At 42.2% G+C, this 27,663-nt stretch overlaps 1 protein-coding gene across 1 annotated transcript in view; it reads right to left on the reverse strand.

The window, feature by feature from the left end:
* Positions 1-26,410, reverse strand: part of Rere (arginine-glutamic acid dipeptide repeats) — a 343,378-nt gene extending 316,968 nt beyond the window's left edge. The window contains exon 1 of the mRNA XM_038333039.1: positions 26,095-26,410. The gene's annotated coding sequence lies outside the window, so the exon portion shown is untranslated. The remainder of the gene's footprint in view (positions 1-26,094) is intronic.
* Between the last annotated feature and the right edge of the window lie 1,253 nt (positions 26,411-27,663).

Genomic DNA, 27,663 nt, shown 5'->3' on the forward strand with positions numbered 1-27,663 from the left:
CGTCTAAGTCTCTCACCGGCCGTGCGACTCCCTCCCTGGGACCCGGCTGCCTTCCTGGCCCACCATGGTCTGTTTCATGGCTCACCACCCACTGGCACCACTTGGGGACCTGCAGCATTTCTGCCACTGCACCCCTCAGGGAGCCACAGCATTTTATTTTTACCATAACAGTTACTCCTAAACAATCACCTACCAGAAGACAACTGTCACTACACAAATCAAAACTCTTATCCCAGCACTCGGGAGGCAGAGGTAGGCGGATCTCTGTGAGTTCGAGGCCAGCCTGGTCTACAAGAGCTAGTTCCAGGACAGGCTCTAAAAAAGCTACAGAGAAACCCTGTCTCGAAAAACCGAAAAAAAAAAAAAGAAAAAAAAAATCAAAACTCTTCAGAAGGTGTGATGCATTTACTTCAGTGTCACAGCAGTTTCCTGTAGCACAATCTAATTGTTCTGGATAGTAAAAACTCAGTCAGATATTAGGGGGTGAAAGCTGAAGGATCAGAGAAGCAAAGCAGCCAGACACTAGAGATTACTTATCGCTACCAAGGCTCAGACCAAAAAGGGTGATCCTGTCTCTACAAATCCTCAGACTGCAAACTGCACATGAGCTCCCGCCTCCTCCCACCTTATATTCCTCTCTCCACCCAGCCATATCAATCCTGTCTCCACCTCCCTAGTGCTGGAATTAAAGTGTTTGATCCCAAGTGCTGACTCACCTTTGAGTTAACTGCTTCTCTTTTAGACAGATTAAATCTTAAGTAGCCCAAGGTGGCCTTGAACTCAGATCCCAGTGCTGGATGTGTGTCACCACTGCCTGGCCTCTAATGCTAACTAGTGGCTTTGCTCTGCACTCTGATCTTCAAGCAAGCTTTATTTGTTATAATATAAACAAAATATCACTACAGTTTTCTAATGGGAGCAGGCAAATAGGTCAGACTCCTCTTCCTTTTGCTTTAGGAACATTCAAGCCATGAGCCCTCCCTCTAGACATCAGCTGCTTTTTAGCAGTGTCTTATGTCTTACACCAAGCATTTTCCTCAAATTTAAGAATGTCTGAAGAAGCTGTAAAGGGTGAGAACATAAAAAAGCAAGGATCTATTTTTATACAGGAGCTAAAAGTGAAGTGCTGAGCTGAGATGCACAGACAGGGCTGAGGCCCACATTCATGACAGTTGCATCAAAAGCTCAAGACTCCTGAAAGCTCACAGAGCACTGAAGCCAGCACTGAAGCCAGCGTATCCACAGCATGTGGTATCTGCAAATGCTTTGCAACCTGCATTTTCCATCACTTCTAAGGAGGCCTTGGATGTCAGTCACTCTCATCCCTACAAGGTACACACAGCGACTGCAGCCATGAGGAATTTATCAGCACTTACACTCCTTTCTGTCACTTGAATCAGGAGAACAGGCTACCCCAAATAACCAAAACAAAAATGAGAACTTACATGAATGCCTCATGAGAACAGGCTATTGAGCAGACAATTCTCCTCCCTAACGCAGGGCAGTTCAAAGCAGTAGAAAATTCAAATAAAAATGTAAGGACCTACTAGGTACTTGAATTACAAAATTAATCTTCACTCCCAGGAAAGAGAAAAAAAGGGTGGGGGCTTCAGTGCTTCCTTCTTGAATGGCTTGACTAGGGTGGGAGGCCTAAGCAATCTCTTCAGGGGCTGTTAAGCAAGGTCACGTCCTTGTAAGGCTTGTCTATTACCTTGTCTCTCCACATTCTTGCTCTCCCCACCCTTATAGATAAGTTTACATATAGGCCCCAGACTATCAGACTCTCAGAGAGGGTCGGACCAAGAGTGTTCACCATGGACTGCCCACCAAACCTATGGTAAAGGACCGTCCCTCCCCCTTCCTTTAAAAGGTATGAGAAAGGGTCCTCACCATCACGTAGGCCCCCACAATGTTGCCATTTAAAGATCTATGGTATGGATCTTTAATAAATCTCTTATCCAAATAACAATCTATCTCAGTGTCCCCACTGAACCCCAAACCTGAAATCTTTCGGCTACAGGCTAACTCTAGCTCTCTCTTTATTTTTATGGTTCTGACTGAGGCAACATAAAGAATTTTTACCTATTCCCGTTTTCAACTCACTCTATTGATACCATCTCCCACCATATTTCTCCACAAGCAACATTTAGAGTTCTACAATTAAAACATAACTGAATTTAGCCAGGCGGTGGTGGTGCATGCCTTTAATCCCAGCACTTGGGAGGCAGAGGCAGATGGATCTCTGTGAGTTCAAGGCCAACCTGGTCTACAAGAGCTAGTTCCAAGATAGCCAGGGCTACACAGAAAAACCCTGTCTCAAACAAAAAACAAGAGACAAAAAAATAATAATAATAACTGAATTTATTAGAAGAAACAGGTAAGGTTTTATTATGCTTCTAAGACACTTTTTTCCTCTGCCAGTAATGGGAATTGAACCCAGAGCCATATACATACTGGGAATAAGGGACCTTTTAGTAAAGCCAGCCACGTGATGGGTATTTATAATCCCGAGTGAGGTGTAAAGCCAAAAGGATCAGTACTTAAAAGTCAGCCTGGAGTATTAGAAACACTGTCTCAATAAGAGGAAGGGGCTAAACTGTATGTAGCTCAGTTGGAATAAAGTAGTTATCTAAGTATGAAGGAAGCCAATCCTCAGCACCACATAAACTGAGTGTGTGTAAGGGTATATTTAATCCTAGCACTCAGATGAAAGCAAAAGTTTAAGGTCATCCTTAACTATGCAGCAAGGATAAATATATAAAGCATTGCCCTCCACCCTACCTCTTTTGATATCTCTGATCAAAAGTCTCAGGAGTGGCCAGTGAGGGGGCCCAGAAGGTAAAGGCACTTTCCATGCAAGCAAGTCTGGCAAGTTGACTTTGATCCCCAGAACTCACACAAGAGTGGAAGGAGAGTATCAACTCCACAAAGTTGCCCTCTAGCCTCCATATGTGCATCCTAACATAAATGCTCACACACAATAACAGAAAACAAGGAAGCTGGAGAGATGGCTGGGAAGTGAAAAGCTCACATGGTTCTTGCAGAGGACCTAGGTTCAGTTCTAGCACCTTTATGTGAGAAATAAAAAGAAAAAAATAATATTTTTAATCAAGTCTGGGAAGATGGATCAGATCACACAAGCATGATTTTTAGATCTCCAGGTGCCAGGCACACATCTGTAATCCCAGCATGATCAAATGGAGACCAGAAGACCCTTGGGCTTACTGATGCTAGTCTAGCCCAATCAGTGAGCTCCAAGTACAGTGAGATCCTGTCCCAAAAAATGTGCTAAAGAGCAACAAGGGAAGTCACTGAGCATCTCCCCAGCCCCTCCATCGCTTTTTTTTTCCTGCTTCCATTTACATAATACTGTCCTCGTGCAGCAGCTGAACACACAGAGCACATAAACATACACCAAGCCCTGCCCAGGTAGAAGTGAGTCTAGTGGCCTACCAGGCAGCCTATCAAGGTTCTTTTTGTAAAGCATAGGAGCTACCATGCTTCAGGACAGTAAACCTTCATTGACACACGCGACATAAATAGAGTGTTTTGTTTTGTTTTGTTTTTAAAGTAATTTGGGGCTGGAAAGATGGCTCATGGATTAAGAGCACTTGCTGCTCCTGCAGAGGACGGGGTTTTGAGTCCCAGTGCTCTGCACAAGCACAGCATGCACATGATGACATATATGCAAACACTCATACACAGAAAATTTAAAAAAAATTAAAGCAGTGATTTTTGCCAGAAGGCAGTGCACTCACCTTTAATCCCAGCACTCAGGAGGCAGAGACAAGCGCTCTGTGCATTCGAGGCCAGCCTGGAACAAAGCAGGTTCCAGGACAGCCACGGCAGTTACAGAGAAAAGCTGTCTCAAACAAACAAACAAACAAAAAGTAATTTTTCCCCATCTCTAATCAACAGCACATCAAATGGGCATATTACCATATTACATAAAAATTTGTTTTTATTTTGGCCAACTGTTTTTGTTTTCTAGAAGAGCCAGTGAACAGCCTCCAAAGTGCAAACAGAAATATATACAAATTCAGTTAAATACTATGCTGAAGCAACTCAATTGCACATGAGAGTTAATCTATGTAATCATGCCAATGACCTAAGTGTCAGTCAGAATCATCTTCAATCTCCCTATGAAGAGCTAAGGAGGGAAGGATATAAGTAAAATCATACCCTTTTCCTGACCCCACCCCCGCTGAGTTACATTTCACATGTAACCCAGAAGACATTGCTGCTGGAGGTCTAATGGATGTTAACACTTTTAGAAGTGCTGAGGACACTCTCATCCTCAATGACAAAGCTTCCAAAGTTTTAGAAAAGCACCAAACCCATCTTTGTGTGTTTGCTTCCACTTATGAGCCAGTACATCAAGTTGGTAGAGACACTTTGTGCCAAAAAACATATTAGACTAATTAATGTTGATGGCAACACAAACCTAGACAAATGAGTAGGCCTCTGCAAAACTGATCAAGAATGGAAACCAGGTAATATATTTGGTTGTAGTCGTGCAATGGTTAAGGAATAAGAATCTCAGACCTACCAAGGATGTCAATGACGAATATTTCAAATGCAAAAAAAAAAAAAAAAAAAAAAAAAGAACAAGTAAAACATTTAGCTAGCTAGGTAGGAAAGAGTGAGGGAGGGAGGGAGGGAGGGAGGGAGGGAGGGAGGGAGGGAGGGAGGGAGGGAAGAAAATTAATCAAAAACCACAACTAAAAGGCAAAGGATTTTGATAAGAAAAAGCCTTAAGACATGGATGTCAATAAAGGACAATCAATCAATCAATAATGACTTCCAAGGCACACATTTGTAATCCCAGTCCTAAAGAGGTGAAGGATGGAGAATCAGATGCTGAAGGTTAACCCAAGCTATACAGCAAATTTAAGGCCAGCCTAGGCTGTATGATCTGTCTCAAAACACACAATAAATAAATAAATAAATTCTCTTAATAAACTCTGCTTCAAAAAAATAAAATAAAATAGGGGCTGGAGCAAAGGCTCAGTGGCTAAAAATACTGGCTGTTCTTCCAGAGGACCTAGGGTGAATTCCCAGAACCACACATCTCTAACCCTGCTCCAGAGGGGTCCTATGGCATCTGGGGCACCAGGCACACACATGATAATCTACATGCAGACAAGACCCACACAGGATAAAACACAGCTAAGGGCGACGCTGACGCCGACCTCCGCCTCTATATGCAGAGGACACAGACACGAACTCCTACATGCACATGTACACACTCCCACATACTCATAAACACACACCCTCAGACACACACACATGCACAGGTCCCCACATGCACACATAATTTAAGATAATAATCCAAACGGAAACACATACAAATACAGAAAATGTCAAGTCGCATAACTGAAGAATATTTTACTAGTAAAAAGAATTGGCAACTGAATATTTAGGCTTATACACACAAAAAAAGGAAAGGGGATTAGATACTTGGTTCTATCAAAGTCAAAAGAAAACCATTTTTTTTCCCCCGGATTTGTTTTTCAAGACAGGTCTCTCTGTGTAGTCTAGGCTGTCCAGGAACTCAATCTGTAGACCACGGTGGCCTCAAACTCACAGCAGAGATCCACCTATCTCTGCCTCTGAGTGCTAGGATTAAAGTGTATACAACCACCATCCAACAGGAAACCATTTTTTTTCCTTTTTTTAGGAAACCACTTCTAACAAGAGTCTTCAAAGATCTTTTTTCTTTTTTTCCCAGAGAAAAAAAGAAGGGTCTCACTGTGTAGCTCTGGCTGTCTTAGCATTCACCGTGTAGACCAGGCTGGCCCCAAACTCACAGAGATCTGCCTGTCTCTGTCTCCCCAGAGCAGGGATTAAAGTGTGTGCCACCACCGCCTGAACTCACAATAACCAGAGTCCAGACACAGTAAGAAGAGCCCCTCGACGATACAGGACCACTGAGCAATTGACAAGAGCTGCTAGAGGACTCCATGAGATGTGAGCCAATGCTACAGGAGAGAAACAACTGATTCCAAAAACCAAATTACTTACAAACTCTTTGCACACAGTATCTGTGAGGCTCACAATGGAAACACACATGGCCAGAGAGCTGCTGATGGGCGAGGCAGTCAGTCAGCCCACAGGAAACACACACACTTTACTAGGAACAAAGAAATCTCAGGATTTAATATGAATGAATAAAAAGGCCAGAGTAATGAGGGACTTGATCACTTCGCTTTAAAAAAAAAAAAAAGCTAATGTTAAACACTTACCCTATTTTTAAAAAATCTTTTCATCTCAGCTGCCTTCTTTACATTCAGAAAAGTCCAAGACCGCTAGCAGTTGAAAATCAGTTTCAACTATAAATTATTTCAAAGAAATCACTCCCCACCCACTCCCTATCCAGTACCACAGCACCTCTAAGATTCCAAAGCAGTTGTCACACGTAACTCCATTTCAGAACCTAGCCAGGCTGGCTACCCTCTCCGACAAGAAAGCCTCAGACCAGAAAACCAGAAAAGGTTCCCATCTGGGGCTGTCACGCTGATGAGTTTGGAAAGAGAAGGCTTGGTGTACGGTTATGTGTAGTATAATCAAGCAATGGCTGCTGTACTGGTTAAGCTTCTCATGGCTCTGCCACAGAAACCTAAAGAAGCAACTCAAGGGAGGGTGTAATTGGGCTCACAGTTTGGTCCAGGTGATGGGAGTACACAGATGGTTGCTAGCATCTCAGAGGACCAGGAAGTAAAGAGAGCAGGCAAAAAGTAGGTAGAACTACAACCTTCTTTTGGGAAAAAGAAGCCCACCTGAGGACCTTCTTTTTCCCAAAACAGTGTCATCAATTAAGGACAAAATATGTTCAAAACCAGAAGCCTATGGAAGACAGTGGTCATTCAGCTTTATTTTATCTAATTACTGATTTTTGGTGTTGGAGATATTTATTTACTTATTTTTGTTGTTGAGGATTGGCCTAGAACCTTTTACATGTTAATTACATGTCTCCCACTGAGTCACAACCCTACTATTTCTTCAGTGTTTTTAACAAAATTAAAAAGTAGCTAAGAATGATGGCTTATGCCTGTACCCTCAGCAACTGGAAGGTGGAGGCAGTAAAATCATAAGTCAGGACCAAGTTTGGCTATAGTAAGTCCAAGGTCAGTCTGGGCTACATGAGAACGCCCACCCCATGTAAATAAATAGCCAAACAAATATATCAGCAGTTCTTAATATCAGATATCCTACATATAAGGTATTTACATTACTATTCCTAACAGTAACAAAGAAAACAGCTTGATGGTTGGGGGTCACCACAAGATGAGGAACTGTATTAGAGTCACAGCATTAGGAAGGGTGAAAATCACTGAGATAGATAAATGGTACTCACAAGTAAGTGCTCTATTAAACTCCTTCTATTACTAAGTTAGGGATTTAGCCCCATTGGTAAAGTACTTGTCTTTAAATTCTTTTTTTAATATTTATTTATTATGTATACAATATTCTGTCTGTGTGCATGTCTGAAGGCCAGAAGAGGGCACCAGACCTCTTTACAGATGGTTGTGAGCCACCATGTGGTTGCTGGGAATTGAACTCAGGACCTTTGGAAGAGCAGGCAATGCTCTTAACTACTGAGCCATCTCTCCAGCCCTTGTCTTTAAATTCTTATGCATAAAAAGATCACCAACTTCACTCATGACGTCAAAGGAATATAAACTAAGATACTACATATAGCAAGGGAGTGTTGGTACACATCTTTAATCCCAGCCAGGGCCGTGTATGTATGTGATGTACATACATAAAAGTAGGCAAAACACTCATGCACATGATAAATAAATCTTTATATATATATATAATATGTAGTGCCCACCTGTACTGCGTGACAGTAAGGTACTACTCCCGTATTGCAGCGCCTGCACTACAAGACCATTTGTGAGCCTCGGGCAAGGGGCTGGAGACTGAAACACACAGAGACAGCACAGACAGAGACACACACCACTAGTCACTGGTAAAGAAGCCCTTTATTGAATCGTACCATGGAGACTTATATATTCAACAAAGTCAGGTGGGCCAGCAGGTGAAAACCTCATCTCCTGATCCTTAATCAAGGACAAGGAAACACATGCTCAGAAAGCAGAGCTGGACACAGCTTTCAGTAGCACAAATCAGATGGCCAAGAAAAGGTCACTAGCAGAGCAGAGCAGCTGGAGATCAGGACTCCAAATGGTACCAACAAAAATATATATTATATGTAATAAAATTAGTATCATTTATTTTTATTTTATGCTCACTGGTGTTTTGGCTACTTGTATGTCTGTGTAAGGGTGTCAGAAGCCCCTGAGCTGGAGTCACAGACAGTTGTGAGCTACCATATATACGTGCTGGGAATTGAACCTGGGTCTTCCGGAAGAGCAGCCAATGCTTTCAACCACTGAGCCATCTCTTCTTCCCTAAAAAAAAATAAATCTTATCAAAAAAAAAAAAAAAAAAGGTCAGGCAGTGGGCACACCTTTAATCCCAGCACTCAGAGGACGCAGAGGTAAGCAGATCTCTGAGTTTGAGGCCAGTCAGGTCTACAAAGTGAGTTCCAGGATAGCCAGGGCTACATAGAGACTCTGCCTCAAAAAAACAAAGAACACAACAACAAAAAGACAGGGTCTCTATGCAGTCCTGCCTGGTCTGGAACTCACTTATGTAAACCTCAAATTAGCAATGACTCTCTGCCTCTGTCTTTTAGATGCCAGGGTTATAGGAACATACCACCTTGCCCACCTTATTAGCAGTTTCTGAAACAATAATGCACATTTATAAATTTATATAGACAGAAGTTTTTGTTCCACCTAGTCTCGCAGCCACTCGGTCGCAAATAAACATACAGAGGCTTATATTAATTATGAACTGTTTGGTCTACTGCTCAGGTTTGTTACTAACTAGCTCTTACAACTTAAATTAACCATAATTCTTTTTTTAATATTTATTTATTTATTATGTATACAATATTCTGTCTGTGTGTATGTCTGTAGGCCAGAAGAGGGCAGCAGACCTCATTTACAGATGGTTGTGAGCCACCATGTGGTTGCTGGGAATTGAACTCAGGACCTTTGGAAGAGTAGGCAATGCTCTTAACCACTGAGCCATCTCTCCAGCCCCCCCATAATTCTTATCTATGTTTAGCCACGTGATTTGGTACCTTTTCTCAATGAGGCATGCTTCCTCTGTGTCTGGCTGGTTAACTGACTCTCTGCCTTTCCTCTTCCCAGAATTCTCCTAGTCTGGTTGCCCTGCCTATACTTCCTGCCTGGCTACTGGCTAATTTTATTAGTTTAATAAAGTTAATTTATTAAACTAATATGAGGAACAAATCTTTACAGTGTACAAGAGAATTATCCTACAGCAAATTCAAGAAATCTATCTGGAAACTGTTCCTATATGGAATGATACTGAGCAGAGGACAGTAAAAGGAAAAAAAAATCTAAAGCATTTCCTATATCCATCAACAAGAAAAACAATGTATACAAACAACAATGAAGTTGTTTAAAAATCAAAACATACCTGAAGTATAAAGGTGTAATTATAAGAACTGAATTGGAAAATACATGCTTAAAATAGTAAACAGAGCTAGGAATGTAGCACCATTGGTAAAGTCCTTGCCTAATACTCATCAGGCATTGTCTTCCATACCAAGAACCAAACAAAACACAAAACACCAACCTAAACAAAATACACTAAACAAAAGGCAAAATCAAAACTAGTATGTTTGCTTATTTTTATGTGTATGAGTGTTTTGCCCTGCGTGTGTGTGTGTGTGTGTGTGTGTGTGTGTGTGTGTGTGTGTACTACATGTATGCCTAGACTGGCAGGGGCCAGAGAGGGCATTGGACCTCCTAGAACTGAAGTTACAGACAGCTGTGAGTTACCATGTAGGTGCTGAGAACCGAACCCGGGTCTTCTGGAAGACCAGCTGGAGCTCTTAACCACTGAACCATCTCTCTGGCCCCAAAACTAGTATGTATGTATAAATATGCACAAAAAACATCTAAAACAGTTTTGCGGGAACACACCTATTTTTAATTACATCAATATGATTATAATGAATACATATTTTATAACTATAATTTATACATAATTTGAATATGTGAAGTTATTAAATAAAGTGATACGCACTTTATTTGAATGAAATTATATGACTCCCAACTTGTTCTTCTGGTGCTCTAAGTCCTAGCCAGACCAGTTTATACTTCCTTTAAGAAATCAACCCAAGCAATTATTTTCCTAAATGCTTTCAATTTGGTTTGAACGGCTACCAGCCACAGCTTCAAATATAAATTATCTTTGTTGAAAGAACTATGCCTGCCTGAATCTACTATAGAACATTTTAAAAGAATTTAAGAAGAGAGACGGGGAAAAAAAATCAAAACACAATTTGATAATCCTCATCACAGAAGCAGCCAAAGCACTCAAAATGTACGTCCTAAAGTGATGGCCTCTGTGCCTTTGCTCCATGCAATGTCCCGTCTGAAATCCTCTTAGCTACTTACCACACATCCAAACACTGGCAATCCTTCAGAGCACAGGTTAACCACCTCCTCCTCCACCAAATCCTCCCTGATTCCTGCAGCAGAGATCACTCTTCCCTAAACCACAGAATCACCACCTCAAGATGATTTTCTTACATTCAGTTATATATAAATCTTGTCTTTCCTGTTACTGAGAAAATTCATCACAGGAACAACTGTAAAGGGCACAATTTGTGTCTTTGTTATTTCGTAGGTACCATTTCATACATTAAATTAAAATTCATTATATCACTAAATATACAAAAAGCGAAAAGCAAAAATCTAAGAGAAAAATTAAAGAACAGGTTATTATGATGTATTTAATTAGCTCACGGTTACACATGACAAATAAGACCTAAGTATGAAAGGTTAGGGCCCCTCCCTCTCTGTTTCCATCCCTATGCATACTGCCTGCAAAGACAATCACTATGATCAATTTCTTATTTTTTAACTTTCTAAATTTCAGGTTTTATGTGTATGTATATCTGTGCAACATATTTGTGCCTCATGCCCATGAACACCAGAAGGGGGCATCAAAGTCCCTGGAACTAGAGTTACAGATAATTGTGAGCCACCATATGGGTTCTGGGAACTGAACCTTGGACTTCTGGAAATACAGTTAGTTCTTTTAACCATTAAGCCATCTCCCCAGGCCCCAATTTCTTTTTTGAAAGAAATCTGTCTTACTGTGTAACTATGGCTTGCTTAGAACTTGCTATGTAAACCAGGCTGGCCTTGAGTTCACAGAGATCCACCTGATTCCACCTCCCAAATTCTGAGATTAAAGGTATATACTATCTCGACCAGTTAATGATCAATTTCTTAATTCAAAAGTTTTTTTCAAGTTTTTTTTATTTAATGATTTTGTTTGTTTGTTTGTTTGTTTATGTTTTTTGAGACGTGGTCCTATATGGCCCTGGCTGTCCTGGAACTCACTTTGTCTACAGATCAGGTTGGCCTCAAACTCACATAGAGCAGTCTGCCTCTGCTTCCCAAGAGCTGGGATTAAAGGTGTGTCCTAGCACACGGTACTAGAATTACTTTTAATTTTTTGTGTGTGTGTGTGTGTGTGTGTGTGTGTGTGTGTGTGTGTATACAGATGCATGAGTGCAGATGCCCACAGAATACAGTCTTCATGCATGCGTACCACACACACACACATGCACACTCACACACACATGGAATCCAGAAGAGGGCTCAGGTTCCCCCGTAGCTGGAGTTACATCAGTTGTGAGTCTTCCAATATGGGTGCAGGGAACCCACCAAACTCAGGTCCTCTGAAGAGCAGTATGTGCTCTTAAAGACTAAGCCTTTTTCCCAGTCCTTAATACATGGTTTTTACGAAAGTCTTAGAGTCAAAGAAAGATAGAAACAGGAGTACCAATCTGAGCTACCTAGCAAGTTCCAGGTCAGCTTGGACTAAAAAATAAAACCGCCTTAAATAAACAAAAAAAAAAAAAAAGGCCTTCAGAAATTAGAACATCATTGCACATTCAGAACCTTGGATCAAACTTGAAATTTTACAAACAAATGTAAAAAGTAAAATATCTGACAACTCTGTAACTGTACAAAGTTCATTTGCATTTGCATGCTGGGATAGAGAAATCTATGAAAAGTATCTTACGTCTTGGTCTTGCAAAACTAAAGTTATGTGAGCTATAAGAAAAGTCATTTGTTATCAGGAAATTTATAGCACAGCCAGGCAGTAGTGGCGAATGCCCAGCACTTGGGAGGCAGAGACAAGCCGAAAGGCCAGCCTGGTCTACAGAGTGAAAGTTCCAGGACAGCCAGGGCTACACAGAGAAACCCTGTCTCGGAAGGGAAAAAAAGAGGAAAGAAAACTTACAGCATATATATTCTAAGCAGATGTGTCCCTGAAGTTATTTACGCATGGCAAAACTATTTAAGGGATCCATAAAGATCCTGACTTTCTCACAGGGCTGGAAAGATGGCTCAGCTGCTTTTGCGGAGGACCCAAGTTCCCTTCCCAGCACCTACATCAAATGGCCCAAAACTATCTGTAACTCCAGTTCCAGGCAATCAAATGCCCTCTTCTGACTGCAGGCACCAGGCACAGATGTGGTACATATACATACATGTAGAAAAAACACCTACATATAATTAATAAATCTACCAAAAAAAATTAAGTTTGGATAGCTCACAGAAAAAAAATTAAAATAAAATAAAATTTTAAAAGCCAAGTATGGGTCGGGCAGTGGTGGCACACGCCTTTAATTCCAGCACTCAGGGAGGCAAAAGCAGGCAGATCTCTGTGAGTTTGAGGCCAGCCTGGTCTACAGAATGAGTTCCAGGACAATCAGGGGATATATAGAGATACTCTGTATCAAAAAAAACAAAATACATAAGTACATACATACATACATATATACATGCTAAAAAGTCAAGTATGGTAGCATGATGTGGGAGGGTCTTCTGTTTTAATAAAGAAACTGCCTTGGCCAGCCCTTAGGTGGGTGGAGTAGACAGAACAGGAAGAAGGAAGTGAGGTAGATGGCTCAGTCAGATGCCACGCCTCTCCTAGGTTAGTCAGACTGCCATGCCTCTCCTCAGGGAGCCAGACGCGATGAAGTCAACCACCAGGTCAGACGTGCTGAATCTTTCCCGGTAAGACATCACTCCTGGTGTTACACAGATTATTAGATATGGGTTAATCAAGATGTGAGTAAGAGGCTGAAACTAAGGGCCAGGCAGTGTTTAAAAGAATACAGTTTGTGTGTTGTTATTTCGGGTAAAGCTAGCCGGTGGCTGGAAACCCAGCGGCGGGAAACTGGCCCGCAGCTCCACACTACAGTAGCACATAACTAAACCCAGTATTCAGGAGGCAGGGGCAGGCAGCAGTTCTATGTATGAGTTCAAGGTAAGCCTAGTCTACATAGTGAAACCCCATCTTAAAGGGGGGGGGGGGGAACCTTTGCTTTGCCCAAACCTTCAGCTTGAGCAAATAAGCCCATTCCAGTTTAACACACTCTATCAGTACATTTGGGGTTACTAGAAATTTGTTGCTGGAGTCTTTGAGTGTGTATGTACACATGTACATGGAAATTCAGAGTTGTGTGTCTTCTTCAAACACACATCTTACTGCTTTTAATATGTATGTATAACTTTTATTTATTTGTGTGTCTGTATGAATGCCATGTGTATGCAGGTGCCCATAAGATCTAGACAAGGGCATCAGAGCTGAAGTGACAAGCAGCTGTGAGTCACTGGATGAGTGCTAGGAACTAAACTCAGGTCCCCATCACAGTGGAGCAGCACAAGGCCTGAACTGATGAGCTCTCTAATTCATTTGTCTTATTTTTGAGACAGGGTCTCTCACTGAACCTGGAGCTCTAGGATTCTGCTAGACTGGCTGGCCAGGAAACACCCTCCTCCATTCCTGTTTCCATCCATCTTCCCAGTTGTGAAATTACAGGAGTGTACTGCCACAACCTGCTTCGCACGTGGGTGCTGGGGATCCAAAGCAAGGTCCTCATGCTTGCACAGCAAGAACTCTGAGCTAGGCCTTGCTTTGCTGGCTTTTTCTTTGTTTTAATTTAGGAGAGAAAAGACATAGTGTATATGTGTTATCTTTTCTTTTTTTTTTTCTTTCTTTCTTTCTTTTTTTTTTTTTTTGTTTGTTTTTTCGAGACAGGGTTTCTCTATGTCACCCTAGATATCCTGGAATTCACTCTGTAGACCAAGCTGACCTTGCCTCCTGAGTGCTGAGATTAAAGGTATGTGCCACCACTGCACAATTAGGAAAAATATTTTTAAATAAAGCTAACACATTTTTGGTGAAAATGATGAAACAGGGTAATATTTTTGAATCCTATACATATTACAAACCAAAATTAAAAATGGTCATACCTGCTCAACAGAAATTAGAACATGGTTTAGCTGTACTGACTACAGGTCCATGGCAGCATGTTTTTCCTGTGCTGTTGGTTGTGACTAAGACTGTTCACACTACATCATTAGGCGAAATACTGTCTATAAATATATATATATATTCCTTTACAAGAAAATAATTTGCTTTAAGATCTGTCCTCAAATATGTTTTCAAGAAAATATAGAGCTGAGAAAGGAAGGCAGCCAAATGGATGGGCCATATTGCACGATGATAAGGCACAGAGCTCTGTATGTGCACACCACTAGATTAGAGAGAGGTCTAATGTCACTCAATTAACAGCATTTTCCCATTCTTAGAATACAAACAATGTACACATAACTGATGGCACCTTTGGTTAAAACAACTCTAGAATACATCTAACCTCGCGTAGGAAGGAGTCTGCAGACTGTAGAAAACTCTGCCTTCAACAGTTTTCAATCTACAGGGAAACACTTAACACAAAAATAAAATATTTTGCTCCTGGTTTTGGTCTTCTTGTTTTTTTGACATGGAATCTTGCTATAGTGGCTTTGGCAGACCCAGAACTTATTATATAGACCAGGCTGGTCTCAGACTGGCATTAATCCTCCTGTTTTGTCTACCACATGCTAGGATTCCAATGCATACCACTACACTGAGCTAAAACACAAAATATTAATATAAAATAAAAATGAATGTAAACTATAAAGTGACAAATTTAATAAGAAGGTTAAAAAACCTAAGAACAAGTACTTAGGAGCCCAGCATGGGATATGTGCCTTTAATCCCAGCATTTGGGAGGCAGAGCCAGGTGGATCTCTGAGATGAAGGCCAGCCTGGTGTACAGAGTGAGAGTTCCAAGACAGCCAGGGCTACACACAGAAACCCTGTCTCAAAAAGTTAAAAAAGAAAAAAAAGGGGGGTACTAAGAAGCAGAATGAGGAAACCAAAACAACTTCAGGCAACATGTCTTCAGCAGGGATTTTCATTATTGACTGTTTTGCTTGAGAGAGAGAAAGACAGAGAGACAGAGAGGCAGAGACAGAGACAGAGACACAGACTGTGTCTGTGTGTAAAACAAGGAGAGGATTTTGGCAGTCTGTATGTGCATGTGGAGGACAACAGGATTTAGTTCTCTGCTTGCACAGCAAAAGCATCTTGACCCCTCCAGCACTCACGTGAAAAGCTTGGAAGAGCTAGCCTAGCTAAACCAGCTAGTGCAGAGTTCAGCAAGAGGCTATGTCTTAGAAATAAAGTAGAGAACAATTGAGAGAGGTACCTATGGCCTCCAGCACATGCACACCAAATGTTCACAAGCCCACAACACATGCAAACACACACACCACAAACATACAAAGGCAAAACGAAGGAATAAAGTAGAAAATAAATGATGATTCAAAAAGGCACCGGACAGAGAAAAATACGCCTAGTAAGCAACTTTAGTCTGTTACTCTCCTGAGAACCAGCAGTGCTACTTCTTATCATTATAAGGCAGTGCTTCGCAGTAATCAAGGGAAATGAAGACTTCCTAACCTGCCTTGCTGCTTCCTTTGAATTACTATGGTAATTTAAAAATAAATTCACAATTTTTAAAAACTTTTGGGGGGTTATTTTTATTTATGTGTGTCTTGCTTGCATATATATATATATCTGTATATCATGTGCATGCAGTGCCCACAGAGGCCAGAACAGAGCATCAAATTCTCTGGAACTGGAGCTAAAGACAGTTGTTAGCAACCATGTAGGTTTGGGAACAGAACTCCTGGAAGAGCAGCTGATGAAATCATCTTCCCAATCCCTCACAAATGTTTCGATAATGCTCTTTCCAAGAGCTGGCCCTTCACCCCTTAAGTGTTGGCTCTACTTAATAATTTGATTCCAACTAGTACAATATGGCAGAAGAGATGGTATTTGCCAGACACAGTGGTACACACCTGTAATCCTGGTGCTCAAGAGGCAGAGGCAGGTGGATCTCTGTAAACTGAAGGCCAGCCTGGTCTACATAGCAAGTTGCAGGCCAGTCAGGGCTACACAGTGAGACCATGTCTCAAAGAGGTACATATGAGGGAGAGGGGAGGGAGGTGATATCTGACTTCTAAGATGACATCACAAAAAGAGAGAGGCAGGCCTGTACTCCCAAGGTCAAAATCAAATACTATGTCATGAGGTCATTCGAGTAACACTGGAGTTCATGTGGCCAGCATTGGCAGTTCCCTGCTCACACCCATGTAAGCAGACATACTGGAAGCAGATCCTCCAGTCCTAGCTAACCTCAAGAAAAATCCTTACACCAGAATAGCTCAGCTAAGCCACTCTCAAGCACTAGGTAAAAGACGCTTCCTGTGCTGTACCGTGTTTTGAGGTACTCTGTATACAGCAACACAGCTCTATGCTAGTCTATCCCTAAAATACCTTATGTATTCACAGTTAGGGTATACCAATGGCCAATAAAACCATTAATTCCTAAAAGGTTGTCTTCCTTTCTACATATTACTACATAGGCTTAACCTAATGAATGGCAAAGTCAAGAATTTTATTTGTTGAAAGATTCTTGCCAGTGTCTATAAACTGAAATGATTAAACTCTGCATTAGACGGAGCTGGAGAACTTAAGTATACCATCTGCTCTTCCAAAGGTCCTGAGTTCCAGCAACCACAAGGTGGCTCACAACCATCTGTCATGAGATCTGGTGCCCTCTTCTGTCAAGCAGGCATACATGCAAGCAGAACACTGTATACATAACAAATAAATCTTAAAAAAAAAAAAAAAAAAAAAAAAACTGCGTAAAACAATGAGGTAAAAGAAAACTAAGCCGGGCGGTGGTGGCATACGCCTTTAACCCCAGTACTCGGGAGGCAGAGGCAGGGGGATCTCTTTGAGTTAGAGGCCAGCCTGGTCTCCAAGAGCTAGTTCCAGGACAGGCACTAAAAACTAAAGAACCCCCCCCCCCAAAAAAAAAAAAAAAAGAAACCTAACTACTGATTTGACTGATTGAACTGAGAAATGAAATAAAGGTAACAATTACTGTGCCCAAATACAACCAGAGAACAACATGTAGATCTGATAGAAAAAGCAGGACCTTTTTTTCAGTATGGACATACCAGAGTATAAGCTGCTTGAAGAAAAACAGTAGAGACCAACAAAGCACTAAGTCGTAATAATCATAGCCTCCGTATTTCTTAAGTTTTTTTTTTAATTTTATTTCTACTCAGGCGTGGTGGTTCATGCCATTAATTCCAAGCATTTGGGAGGCAGAGACAGGTGGACCTCTGAGTTTGAGGTCAGCCTGGTCTACAAAGCGAGTTCCAGGACAGCCAGGCTACACAAAGAAGACCTGTCTATAAATATATATACATATATTGAGACAGGGGTATATATTATTTCTTATTGGGGAGATACGTTATAAAGTATGTGTAGACATCAGAGAACTTTCAGAGATCTGTTCTCTCCTTCCAGCATATGAGTTCTGGGTAGTCTTTTTTTCTGTATTCTTTTTCAAACCAAGCTTTCTCTATGTAGCCCTGGCTATCCTATAATTCACTCTATAGACCAGGCTGGCCTCAAACTCACAAAGTTCCACCTGCTTCTGCCTCAAGTGCTCAAATTAAAGGTGTGTGCACCACCGCCTGGCTGAGCTGTGGTCTTGCAAGCACCTTTACCCACTAAGACAACTTAGTTCTTTGCTAAGGAGAAAAAGAGCCCATCTCAGGCTAAGACAGGTTATTAAATTTTACATATATGTGCCAAAATATGTCCTGCAGAATATTAGTTCACAGTAAAGTCAGAAGCATTCTTAAAGCACAGGGGAGTCCCATACTCAAGAGGCTGAAGCAAGAGGGTGAGTTCGGGGACCAACCTAACCTATACAAGCTTGCAGTTTATTGGTATGCCATTAGTCCAGTTTGGGAAACACTGGCTTAGAGGTAGACAGGCACGCAGGTGAGCATTTACAGAAAACAAAAAGTAAGACAAACCCAACAAAATGATCTCACCTAATAAAGAGATTATGTGTGATTAGTTATGACTATGTAATTTTTTAAGGCAAAATAACTATTAAACAGAGTAAGTTAGAAAAGCCAGCAAAAACCATACTAGATGTCAGTAGAAATGAAAACAGGAAAAACTCAACAGCCCTAACAAAAACCAAAGAAATCCCTCACCCTAGACCAAAGGGCTCAGAAAGCCTTTCACTCCCTATGTCCCTGCACATGAGCTGACAGACAGAGGTGAGGATCTAGTCTAAGTATAGCCCATCTGGAGGGCTGAGAACAACTTATGAGGCAGCCTGACCTTAGCCCTTAGTCAACACTAGCAACAACTAACCGACTATCAGATGTCTCTTGGGAATTTTTAATTACAAATAGAGTTCTTAGTGGAAGTGGAAACACAGCATAACCACACAAAGAAAGCAGAGATTAAACAGCCGAGTTAAGGGCAGAGGAGTAGGAGGCCAGCCCTGAATGTCCAGTGCTCTGAGCAAGAAGACTTCCTTCACTAAAATCTCAAAGTTGGACCTCTACTGCCTAACCTTAGGGCTCTGCCAGAGAAAACAGGATGACAGTCAATATGTGACTTCATCCTTCTGTGAGCCACACAGAAAGACAGAGCGAGAAGAGTAAGGCAGCAGGGACACCGAGTCTGGGCTAAGGAGCATCCAGGAGCTGAGGCGTGGCTCAGGAGTAGAGCACATGCCTAAACACAAGCAAGGCCGAGTGCCATCACCAGCCATCACTCACCAGTGACTTAAGGAGCACCAGTTAAAATACACCTAAATGATGTTTTCATGCATGAAACATATCTAAGCCTACAGTCAGAGCCCTGCACCCATTACTCATTAATCAGAACTGCTCTAGGGTGGATACATTCCCCCAACACTGCCAGGTTCTGCCACAAAGGGAGGTTTCCCAAGTTGCCCAAAGCAGTTTATACATGCAGACACAAGCCTGCATTCCTGCTATTCACACTCCCTCTGAACACACACACGCGAACACACACACTGAGCACTCCTGACACAAGAAAGATGTAAGGAATCAGTCCTCTGGGAGACTGAGGGTCATGTAGAGGTACCAAGGAAGGTGCTCACACATGCTGTGTTAGCATGGAGTTTTTCCAGAAGGGGCTCTCAGCAGCTAAGACTGTCTAGAGATGCTGCATGGCCACGCTCATTAACAGCTCGCTCTCTCTCAGTGCAAGCCAACAGTGCAAACACTGCTCCCAATAGAGCGGAGACCTTATTCTTTGTCACAGTCCCACTTTGAGGGTAGGGCTCAACAAACTCTGCTCAAGAGACAAAAACATACTAGGTTGCTAAAGCTTAGAGGCTTCACACGCCTGACAGGATTCCAACACTGAGAGGCACTGCTAAACCTAGGATTCTGTTCTTCTGGGAGGGCTGACCTTTAAAAGCATAAATTTCTGTTCCACCTTTCCCCAGTATTTGAAATGACTTTGAATGTTTTATGTTCCTACCAATCCCAACATCCCTAACCAAAGACCTCAAACATCACATAATAGTTTAAAATTAGGATACAACCCTGTCTTCAAGACAGTCTACACTGATTCCTCAAACAAGTGTTCTATGAATTAGAAATAGCATTTTGTGGGGGCTGGAGAGATGGCTCAGAGGTTAAGAGCATTGCCTGCTCTTCCAAAGGTCCTGAGTTCAATTCCCAGCAACCACATGGTGGCTCACAACCATCTGTAATGAAGTCTGGTGCCCTCTTCTGGCCAGCAGGCATACACACAGAATATTGTATACTAAATAAATAAATAAATATTTTAAAAAAAAAAAGAAATAGCATTTTGTAATATAACCATATAAAGAAAAATTTTTAAAGTAAATATATTACTTATGGTTGCTAATATATTAGCAAATTTTACCAAAATAAAAACAATTCAAAGTCAGCTGGTGGTGATGCGTGCCATTAATCCCAACACTCTGGAAGTGCAGGCAGGCAGATCTCTGAGTTCGAGCCCAGCCTAGTCCACAGCGTGAGTACCATGATAGCCAAGGCTACACAGAGAAACCCTGTCTCAAAAAAAAAAAAAATACCCTTTAACTGCTCGGTAGCAGCACATACCTTTAATCCCAGCACTTGGGAGGCAGAAGCAGGCAGGTCTGAGTTTGAGACCAGCCTGGTCTACACAGTAAGTTTCAGGACAGCCAAGGTTATACAGAGACACCCTATCTTGAAAAACCAAAACGAACGAAGAAAAAAAAATCTAAAGCTGGGCATGGTAATGTGTCCCTGTAATCCCAGAGGTAAAACCAAAAAGTACACAAGCTCATAGGCACCCTGGGTTACACACTGAGTTTGAGACTAGCATGGGCTACAGGAGATCCTGAACCCAAAAAAAATCTTTTTATACTGGCTCAAACAGGTCATTTTACTTGCACAAATAAAAAAAGCTTTTGTGGACCATTAGGATGGCTCATCTGGTAAGGAAGCTTGTCCAGTAAGCCTGACGGAGTTAGATTCCCAGGACATCCATGACAGAAAGAAGTGACTTCCAAAAGCTGTTCCTTAGTTACATATATAAGGTGCCCCCACCTCCCCACACACCAGGTTTTATAAGTAAAATAATTTTTTTTTTATTTTTTCGAGAAAAATTACACTATGTATCCATGGCTGCTGCCCTGGATGTAACTCACTACGTAGATCAGGCTCACAGAGATCTACCTCTGCCTCCATAAAGACAGGTGCCATCAAACCTGAATAAAATAATGTTTTTAAAAACGTTTAACCTTTTTTATGTGTTTGGGAATTTTGCCTACTTGTATGTCTGCATGTCTGCAGTGTTGTTCTAAAAGGGTCAGAAGAGGACGTCAGATCCCCTAGGGCTGGAGTTGTAAATGGTAGCAAGTCCATGTGGAAGCAGGAAATTGAATCTGGGTCCTCTGGAAAAGCATGCAGAACTCTTAACCACTAAGCCATCTCTTTACCCCAAAATAATTTTTTTTTAAAGAACTTATGTTGGGGGCTGGAGAGATGGCTCAGTGTTTAAGAGCACTGGCTGCTCTTCCAGAGGTCCTGAGTTCAATTCCCAGCAACAACATGGTGGCTCACAGCCATCTATAATGAGATCTGGTGCCCTCTTCTGGCCTGCAAGCACACATGGAAGGAATGTTGTATACATAATAAATAAATAAATCTTTAAAAAAAAAAACTTGGCCAGCCTGGTCTACAAGAGCTAGTTCCAGGACAGGCTCTAGAAACTACAGGGAAACCCTGTCTTGAAAAACCAAAAAAAAAAAAATAATAATAATAATAATAAAAAATAAAAAATAAAAAAAACTTATGTTGGCAGTTTTATCTGACCTAGTTACCTAATATGAGGACATGAATTATATCTTAATTACTTGGCACACCAACAAATTATTTATATAAATCACAGTTCCAGGCCAACATGGAAGCATAAAACTATCATCTCAGCACTTAGGAGGTTAAAGCAGGCTTGCCAGGAGTTTTAGTCCAAAGTGAACTACATAGCCAAACCCTGCCTCAAAAAACACACACACACACACACACACACACACACACATAATAGTTATATGTGACTTAATTAATTTTTAAAATCCAACCAAACTCCAAGCTGGTAAATATTTGAGCACACTGAGCTATTTGTAGTCAGATGTTCATTGAAATGGCATAAGCAATCTTAGTAATACTACAACGAATGTCTAAATGCACACTTCTCACTTTAAAAACACAAGAACCGTGTTAGACAAGAAGCTAAGCACAAGCTAACATGCTTGCCAAAAACCACACTTAAATAGGCTATGCAAAGCGTCAACTGTGGAATAACTATCAGAGTGCCAATAATTAATAATTACTCATATGATTCAAGACAAATTTCTGGTGATTAAAAAGCCTATGACCAACTAGAGTCTAGAGTACAATGTTATCAGAAAACTTACACAAAACAATATAATAACCTCCCCCAATCCCTTTGTGTACAACAGTGTAGTATCCTCCCCGCTCCCTCGTGTGTATATTTGTGGGGAGGGATGAAGTTCACAGCTAGTTTACACTAATGATTCAGTTAAAAATATGAATTTCCTGCTATCTTAACCTTTAAATCAATTGTAAAAGTAGCTGCCAAAAGCAGTTAGCAGGAAAGCATACAATTCCCAAAGGAATTCAGTACATATAACTTATTTTACTACTTAAATGTCTTACTGATTACTGAGATTTGAACAAGATGTGAAAAATTCAAAACTAACTTTAAAGTAGTAGGTGTTCAGGATATTCATAATACTGTTCACCACACACAGGGTCTTAGGGTGCAGATCATATTCACTATTCCTGTGCCTCCAGCACTTGACACTGCTTCAGTATCAGTTCAATATTATGTATATTACTGCACGACTTGGTAGTGAATACTCTCATTAAAAAAAAAAAAAACTTGGTTTACTGACCAGTAAGTTAAAAAGTACTGGAATATTTCATTTCTTGATTTAGGTAACCTTTTTAGTTCAAACTGGTTTCTAGTTCCAATAAAACAAGACTAGACTAAACTGAAATCACCTGGTCATACCCACACTAAACAAACACGACACTCAACTGTTTACACTGCACTGTAACTGTGGGGACTTATGCTTCAAGCTTTGAAACTGAAGTGAATCAGCAAAGACAATCTTAATAGCCAGTCTGCCCATGCAGTGGTGGTGCATGCCTTCAATCCCAGCACCCAGGAGGCAGAGGCAGGGGGATCTCCATGAGTTCGAGGCCAACCTGCTCTACAAAGCTAATTCCAGGACAGGCTCCAAAACTACACAGAGAAACCCTGTCTCAAACAACCGGAAGAAAAAAAAGGAAAAAAAAAGAAAAAGAAAAAGAAAAAGAATAGCCAGTTACAGCTACAAACCTCTCTAACTGGTCACTGCATTAAACAACCGACATGTAAGGCATTTATCAAGCAGATTATTTATGAAACTGTACATTAGTTCAGAAGACTCCGAGGAGGAATCTATTATCTGCTGTGTTAATTTGTATGTACATTCAAATTTTTGCTAGCCTCCAGCTTAAAAAAAAATCAAATCCACACATCATTCTATCAGGTTTTTTATTATAATACTGATACAACTATTGAAAACACTATTGCAATACAGCACCATTACCTACACAAAATTGTTGATTTTACTGAGATTCCCCCACCCCAACTTCTCCCTAACCTCTCTGTCACACAGAGTGGGTGTTTAAATCCCAGAAGAAAATCTCTAATGCTAGAATTTGACTTTCTGTATTGTAAGTTTATCTTTTTAATGACACTAAAATGTTTTTAAAGGGCCGCTGGTGAGTACTGTTTATAACACTTGGAATACAGATAAACCCCATGTTGTTTACTAGCTTAAGACAAACTACATTTCTCATAAAAAGAAAGAGCATCAATTCAAAGGAGTCCTTGGAAGTCACATTGTGAAAATACTCCTGATAACAGAACAAATTAATGTCAAGACACAGCCAATAACATAATAAGGCTGCGATGCAAGAGCGCCTGTCAAAGGGCATCTGTATTAGCAGCCCAGGGAAGTGGCATTTGCAGAAAGGCACAGCCGCTGTGTTTAAAAGAAAATCATTAAGCCTCAGCCGTTAATCCCCTCCCCCATCCTCTTCACTGGATCATCAAAGCAATTAACCAGTAGAAGGTGCTATTCTGCAACCCACATGGAGTCACACTAACCTCCATCCTTGGCCCAGAGCGAGATTCAGCCAGGTGGACTCAGCCCTGTCCAGCGTTCAAAAGGGTCTCTACCCTAACCAGAAAAACCAGACCTTTTCTTAAAAACAAAAACTACATTGATAAGTCAAGGACCATCAATCACTTCCTCTCTCTAGCACACACGCACACACACACACACACACAAAATATTGTCAAATATTAACCTCAAATACAATCTTATTCATTTTAACTGAGACACGTATTTCTACTTAGAAGGACCTTGCTCACATTCAGGAAAATAAAAATCAAGAGAACAAATGTCTGTCCCTAACAGAGTCAGAGGTAAAGAGGAATGTGAAAACTGAGAATGTAAAGTCAAGACAAGAGTTTATCTTTACACAGACAAAAATAAATAAATAAAAAGTCAGCAGCAGAAAGCAGGGCTGCAAAGGGAGACAGGAGTCTTCTGAACATGTCCCAGAGTGTCCTTTAGTTTCTCATGTACTCATCAGCCATGCAAAGGTTGGGAGAAAAAAAAAAAGGCCAGACATGAGATGGGTAAAAGAAAGCTGAAAAGGAAAAGACCTCCCCTTCCCCCATCTTCTCTCCTCTCTCCCCAAAAAAAGCTGTGTTTGTCTGTGCAAACCTAGCCCCAAATATGGGAGAGAGAATGGATGTGTGTATGGAAGAACAATGAGCCCTCAGCCTGATTGTGTGTGTGTGGTGTGGTGGTGTGTGTCTGTGTGTGTGTGTGTGTGTGTGTCTGTCTGTGTGTGTGTGTGTGTGTGTGTGTGTGTGCCTCTTTTCCCTTCGACATCCACAACAGAGAAAACTGGAAGCCAGCTTCCACCCAGGCTAGGCCATCAAAATCCAAAATGGTTTGTAAATTAGAGTGGAATTAACTCAGCAAGCAAATCCATGGAAGGAAATAGCTAGCCAAAGATGATTTTATTATTGTATAGATCCATCCTCTCTCCCCTCCCCCATCAGACTGAGACTAAAGACACCAGTGTACAACAGACAAAAAGCCCTCTTTAAATGGAAAGCAATTATAAAAGCTGTTTGAAACCTAAACCTAGGATGTATTCGTTTGAGTTACACTAAAGGTCTGTTTTGTAATCCACCAAGTTCACCCTCACTAATCTTTTGTTTGTTTGTTTTGTTTTAAAAATTGCTTTGGAGAAGGCTATTTCAAGATTCATACAAAACTACTTTCTCAGATCCACCTTAAAATAGCAGCACATACTGAAACATTTACAACACCCCGTTTCTCAAGGGCACATTCTGCTTAAATCAACGTTTGAAGTCTGTAATCCAAAACAAAAAAAATTGTAAGCAAACCTTAGAAAAGAGACAGGATAATGACAATTCAACAATGAATCATTTTATTCTCCTTTCAACAACTTCTCAAGCACTTTCAAAGGAAACCTGCTGTACTTCCTTCAACACAACACACATTCAACCCCAGCGTACGAAGAACTATCTTCTTCCTATAATCTTAAAAAAATAATAATAAAGAAAAAAGAAGGCACCCTCTTTCAGACAGCAGAACTTAAATCATGACAGAATGAATTCTACGCTGCTGCAAGTGAGATTTGGTTCCATAATTTTGGAAGCACAGAGCCGAGGAGCGGAGACTTTGATAACACAAAGGAGGAAACCGTCCTCCTAATGTGAAATTAGACTTTAATGAGTCCGTTCCAAGACCCCCACATTCGCAAACATCTCAGAAATGCCCAGTTTCAAGTCCTTCCCTCCCACAGCCGAGCGAGCGGCTCGGCAAGGACTAGTTTAACCTCAGACTAGCAGGAGAGCGTGCCTGAGGAGCCCCGAGAGAGCAGGGGTCAGGAGGCAGGCACGGAGGACAGTCACCTGGCCCGCACAGCACTGAGGCCAGCGTCCGGCCCGCGGTTCCCCGACCTCTCGCCTGCACTCCCAGCCTTTGCTTTCCGCCCCGGCCCTCCCGGAGCACCCCGACCCGGGAACGAGGGGCGATGGGAAGCAGCCCGCGGCACGGCGCAGACAACTTGGGACACTTACCTTCCCCTCAGGCGCTACACCATCAATGAGAGGGGTGGCGGCCCGGCTCCGGGGAAAGTGCTGGGACGGGGAGGGAGGCCGCGGGGGCCGGCGGCGGAGAGAGGGCGGAGGGCGCGGGGCCGAGGGGGCCAGCCCGCGGGGACACGACGCCGTGGGGGGGGGGAGCTGCGGGGCTTCCCTGCCGGGACCTCTACCTCCTCGGGTGGGCCAAGCCTTCAGCAGCGGAAGCCCAGGACCATGTCTGGTTTTGTGTTGTTTTTTCCCCCCCCAGAGAGCGAGGGGCTCCCACAGGAGGAGGGTGGCTTTTTTTTTTTCCTTTTCCCCTCAACTAGGAGAGAAAATGAGGCGGAGACAAGGTGGGGAGCGCGTGAGGGGACGAGGCGCGGGGAAGGAGGCGGGGACCGAGGCCCGGCGTGGCGAGAGGCTGCGGAGCGCGGGGGGCGGCTCGCGAGCGTCTGTGGGAGCAGCGGCACCTCCGCGATGGTGGCGGAGCCGCGGGGCTGCTGCGCCGACCCGCCGCCCACTCCGCGCCCGGGCCCGGCCCACCTCGCAGTATCGCGCCTCGCCACTGGTGCGTCTTGGTGTGACGCAGGCTGAGGACGGGCCAATGGGAGGCGGAAGGCGGGCTTAGGGGCGGGAGTGTTTGCTCCGGCTCGCTCTTCCATTTTCTTTTTTTTTCCTTTCTCTTTTTTTTTTTTTCTTTTTCTTTTTCTTTTTTTTCTTTTTAATAAAATGAGCAGAAGAAAAGGCAAGGGCAGAGGCTAAGCTTTGGCGGCGGCACGGCCGGGCCTCTGGATGCGCGCTCCGGGCGGCGGCCGGAACCGGAGCGGTGGGCTCCCCACCCCAGGAGCGGCTTTGTGCCGGGTCGGCCCTCCCTGGCCTCAGGCCGAGCTCCCGACCAACCAGCCTTGGAGCTGTGACCCTCCCGGGATCGTCTCCCTCCAGTGGACAGTCTCAGGGGTGGGCTTGGCGGGTGTCCACTTGCTCATGTTATTACCAGGGTCATAATTTGCTTTTTCAGTCATTTAAGAGACAGATCCCTTGAGGTCCGAGAGGAGCTACAAAGTGGGTTTGTTTACAGGCAGTTTATAAGGTTTTTAAAATAATATGTGATCAAAACTGAATTGAAGAAAAAGAAAGATAGAATTGGTAAATTGTGCTGCTTATTTGGTGAGAACAATAAAAAAATCTCATTTAAGTAATAAAGAACGGGGCACGAGAGTTGGCACAGTAGTCAGGACCACATACTGCTCTTTGCAGAGGACCCCAGCACCAACATCAGGCGGCTACAGCTCTGGGGAATCCAACACTCTAATCTGGCCTCCATGCGCACAAACCTACACACACATACATATGATTAAAAATCAGAACAAAAAAATTAGTAATAAAGAACAGAACATAACCACAGAGGGGTTTTTTTAAAGAGAGTGTAGCGTATCTGCTGTGCTGGGGGAATGGGCAGTGGATAGTACCACCAAGGCATGGTGAATCATGCCTGTCATCTTAGTACTAGAGAGGCAGGGGGATATCAATTAGAGGTTAAGGCTCACCTGGTCTATCTACAAAGTG

Source organism: Arvicola amphibius, chromosome 6 (genome assembly GCF_903992535.2).
Source record: "Arvicola amphibius chromosome 6, mArvAmp1.2, whole genome shotgun sequence".
Taxonomy (NCBI): domain Eukaryota; kingdom Metazoa; phylum Chordata; class Mammalia; order Rodentia; family Cricetidae; genus Arvicola; species Arvicola amphibius.